Below are 5,096 nucleotides of genomic sequence, written 5' to 3'. Positions count from 1 at the left end.
ATAAATAAGAAAATGTTTTCTCAATAATAATGAAGAATAATGCTTATAATTTAAATTCAACACAATACCTCAACAATATTAAAGATAAATATATAGCAAAAGTGACTTTAAAAAATATTTTTATTATTTAAAGAGAGCCAGCATTGCACAGTTGTTAAGGAATCAAGACCTTACATATTCTGACAATTCACTCATCAGTATACTGATTGTTAAATTCGAGTAATAATATTTACTTCATAGGGTTTTTATATGCTTTAAAAAAGTTAATGTGTGGAAAGCACTAAATGGTCTTTAGAGAATAGTGAATACTTAATGTCAGATGTGATGTACAATGTGTTCTGATTTGGGAAATGAAGTAATGTTTTTATAATAATATATCTTCCTATAAATGTATCCCTTTATAAAGTACAAGGAAGCTCTTTTTTGATGCTTAAAACATTTCTTCATTTTTATTGTGGTGGTGACCACATGAATCTTGAGTGATAAAATTGTATAAAACTACACACACACACACACACACACACACAATTGGGTGTATATAAAAACTTTAAATGTGGATAACATTTACAGATTGTATCAATGTCCACTTTTTGTTGTGATATTGCACTATAATTGTGTGATTTTATCATCTGGAGAAGTTGGGTGAATAATATATATTACCTCTCTATACTAATTTTGCAAACCTCTGTGAGTCTATACTTGTCTTAGTCCATTTTCTGTTGCTACAAATAGACTGCCATAGGCTGGATAACCTCTAAAGGATAGAGGTTTACGTGGTTTATGGTTCTAAAGACTGGGAAGTCCAAGATTGGGCAGTCACATCTAGTGAGGGCCTTCTTCCTGCGTTATCCCATGGCAGAAAGATGGAAAGACAGGTGAGCACAGGCAAGAGAGAGACACCAGGAGCCCACTCTTGCTATAGCTAATCTGCTCTTGCAGTAACAACATCTATCTAATCACAGGACTTGGCCATAATATATCAATTACCTCTCATTAGTCCCCATCCCCCAACACTGTTGCACTGGATATTGAGTTTTCAACACGCAAAATTTGGGGGGAACTCATTTGAATCACTGAAATAATATTTTCAAAATAATAACTTAAAAACATACAGAGTCCAGAAAACTCACAAACATGATTCCAGTTTTTGGCATCATTCATTATAGGTGGCAACTTTTAGGAAGATTGGCTACGTCATTTTGGGAGCCCACTGAAAAATGAAACTTTGGAGTCCCTTTGCAAAACAATTAAGAATTTTAGGATAACAGCAGCAAGCATTGAACCAAGAGTGGGAGGATTCCAAAGGCAGGGTTGTATAAAATTGACTATGCAGGTCACATGACAGTAAAGGAGCTCCTGGCAGCATTTTGTTAAATAAAAAAAACGAAACATTTCATCTAGATATGTGGATAAATGAAAATATCTGAGTTCATCAGAAACTTATCAGGGGATCCAGCTAAATGTGAGGACAAGTGTTTATCCTGAAGATAAAGACAGTCATTAAGTGCAGAAAACCTCCTTCGTGCTATATAAACTACACTGTTGTGTAAACATTCACCGAAGTGGCTTTGACAACGGTGACACTGATGCTTGGGCCATCTTACCTACAAGGACTATATTGAAAGATAAGGGACATGGTAATTACAGTCCCTTGAAAAATTTAAATACCCTAAATTAGAACAGATTGAGATAATATTTGATAACTTTTAAAACAAGTAATAATAATGAAACAAAGGCTCTTTTATGGAGTTTTCCTAGGACTTCTTCCTCACTTTACTTTTTGCATCTTGAAAGAGACCAGTGTTGGATGTCTCTAATCATGTACTCGTACACTTACCACTTTTCTTGTCATCAAGTTCTATTATAAAGCTTACTTAGAAATCTGCTATAAGAATTGAAGTTCTTAATAAATAATACATATTTTAAATATATATCAAAACTTCTAGATATACAAAGCCTAATCAGAATCTATTTAATAATGGAACACACATGCAAACCAATGATATGTGTGAATATACTTTTAAATATCAATATTAGTGAAGAAGACTGTGAAACAATGTTATGATGAGTAGCTCCCACTCAAACCTTTATTTTTCTTTTCTGAGCAGTAATGAATTTCAAATTCACTTCAAAAGTACTATTTTTAAAGACGTTAATTTTACATCACCATACAGAATCTAATGAAATGTCTGAAGGTATAAAAATGGATACACAATCACATAACTAATGTATACTGTGAAATTCACTACAAAGGTAGCTTACTTTGAATATTAAGAGATATTTAGTTCCAAAAACATCAGAAAAGTCTTGTTACTTTAAGTTCAAAGACCACATTTTAACAGAGTGAAGTATGTAAAAGTTAACATCTGTAAGCCTACATATTAAATATGTAAGGAATACAGAATATATTGATCAATATTTCAAAGTTATTAATTTTTAGCCAAAATTGCAAATATTTGTATTAAATCATGTAAATGACATTAATTTATAACAAAATATTTTATGTTATTTTATAACAAGTTATGATCTATAACATTTATTAATATTACTTGCTTTCAACGTGACCTTCTCTAGCTACTTTGCTGATCATGTTAGTGCCGTAACAGCTGCATGATGAAAAACTATGTACAACAAACCACCACAATATGTACGTGTTTACCTACTTAACAAACCGTCCCATGTACCCCCAAAACTAAAAGAAAATTTAAAAAAAGAAACTTGTCTATAGACAAATGTTGTCAGCTATCTTAAATTATAAAAATAATGACAGGATATGTTTATATTTCTGTGTGTGTGTGTGTGTGTGTGTGTGTGTGTGTGTGTGTGTGTGTAAACTGAGTATTTCTGACAGTGGCATTTTTAGCAATGTTATTTAGGAGAAAACAGATGGATATATAATGGGGCTCTTTAAAAGTACAGACAATAGCTTCCCAGCAACTGCTCTAATGCCTGCCTCCTCTGCCATTCTGCTGCTCATGCGATGCAGAGCGGTGGCCTCCACTCATCTTCCCTTCCACCTCGCAGGAGTTCACAAATCGACCTAAGGTGCAGAACATGCGCTTGGAAGCAAAGACTAAGAGACAGAACACTGGCTTCTCCCGGAACACCATGCCTCAAGTTTAGTATGCCACTTTTATCTGAATGTGCAGCTACCATTTTCTCTAAGCATATTGCTTTCAAAGGAAAACTTTTATTAAGTGCAAGTTAAGTCCTTCTCACTATTTATAGGTACATATATACATATATAAGGAGATCTATCCATCATCTTTTTATGGGTATGTGTAAATATATCTATTATATATCAAGGATAATTATGTGTAAATATATTTATTATGCATCAGAAATATGTGTCTGTGTATGTGTGTTTACATAAAACCAAGAGAAGTGAGTAAGAAAGCTGTTGTCATTTCTTAAAGGAAAATGGCTCAGCAGATCAAGCAGAATTGCAGCAGGCGTTGCGTGGGTGCCTTCTGGGAACAAAGGACCACATCTAAGCCTGGTTCTGGTCGATGATAATCCTGCAAGTCACTCTATGCCCTCAACAAAACCAGGGCAACTGAAGATGTAAAAATTGACAGTGTCACAGTTGTAAAACCAGCTTCAATTTCAGAGGAAGTATTGTTGAATTTAATCAGTAAACTGAAGAATCATGATAATGTAGATGGCTCCTTGTTCAGGGGTCTATTCCAGATCACATTAAGAGAAAGACCTGTAATGCTGTTTCCAGACAAGGATGTTGATTGCTTTCACATAGTTAATGTTGGGTGAACGTGTTCTTGCCAGTATTCCATGCTACCTGCTCCCCTATAGGGTATGTGGGAAATAATGAAGTGAACTGGCATTCCAGCCCTAGAGAAGAATGTGATTGCAGCTGGGAAGTCAAAAAATGTTGGGATGCTCATTTTAATGTTACTACACACAGATGGGGCATACGAAAATCCTGGAGGTGATGCCACTGTTGCAATATCTCATCAATACATTCCCACAGAGCAGTTGAAGAAAAATATAATTCTTGCAGATATTGTAGCATCTGCCACAGGCATTCCAAATCTGATCACAGCAGATATCCAGAAGAGCAGCAATCATTGACATGAGAATACATAGAGTTCAAGATTCCATAATTACTAAACCCAAGTTGGTTGGAGATGTGGATTTTGAAGAAATTACAAAAAGCTGATTATGTCATTCCAGTTCCTTGGGGTGTTGGTCCCAGGGCAGTTGTGATGCTAATGAAGAATCTGACTAATACTGCTAAAGCATTGCGGAGGCCCGGAGAACAATAGGCGCTGAAGTCCAAAGAGCTAGTAGTAGCCACTCTTTAACTGTTGTGTCTTCTACATTGTGAACAGCACTCCAAGCCAGTTCAATAAGCAAAGCAGATTGGCAGTATTTTTGGTTTCTTTTCTACTAAAATAGATGAAAATGATGCTTTGTATTTATTGAAACCTTAAGTGCTAGGACGTTTGTGCATATAACTCTGCAATACCTCACCAGAGAAATTTCAAGTACTATGCAGCATTATGTGATCTAGTCAATAGCAGCCATTGATCTAGTTAGTAACATCAGAGTCATTGTCACATTGAGAACGGATGCTTAACTTTGTCAAGCCACCTCAGCTAAAACCTTGCCTTTTCTAGGATTGCATTTCTTAAGTGCTATTCCAATAAGAGCTGATACTCATTCTGGTTTCCAGACCTTTTAAGTGGTCAAACCCAAAGAAAAGTGTTTCTGGAGAAAATTAGGAAAAAGGTGTAAAAAATAAAAGGGTAGGACTGAGTAGAAGAAACATTACCCTAATTTATATATACATTGAATGATAACCAGATTTATCTAAGTAGAATCAAATTGGTTTGGGAAAAAGAAAAACACATTAAAGAACACATTTACATTTAAAAAATGTTGATCATTTTCCTAAGCTGTCTTTTTATGGCGTAGTCATTGGGGAAATGTTGAGTATTGTTCCATTTGCTATTAGTCTTCATTTTAAGCATGTTACCCTTCAGGGAGTGGTTTCTCCATTTTAGTTTTCTAGGAATAAAATACGTGTTTCACAAAGTATTTTTCTATTTGGCTTTTGTTATATATTTGAACTTCAC

General features: G+C 34.7%; 1 pseudogene; it reads left to right on the top strand.

Moving 5' to 3' along the window:
* The first annotated feature begins 3,357 nt into the window (after positions 1-3,357).
* On the top strand, positions 3,358-4,322 carry LOC100385300 (bifunctional methylenetetrahydrofolate dehydrogenase/cyclohydrolase, mitochondrial pseudogene; annotated as a pseudogene).
* Positions 4,323-5,096: the final 774 nt, after the last annotated feature.

The sequence above is a fragment of the Callithrix jacchus genome, chromosome 3, assembly GCF_049354715.1.
Source record: "Callithrix jacchus isolate 240 chromosome 3, calJac240_pri, whole genome shotgun sequence".
Lineage (NCBI taxonomy): Eukaryota > Metazoa > Chordata > Mammalia > Primates > Cebidae > Callithrix > Callithrix jacchus.
Note: the sequence above shows the minus strand (reverse complement) of the source record. Positions and strands in the feature narration are given on the sequence as shown.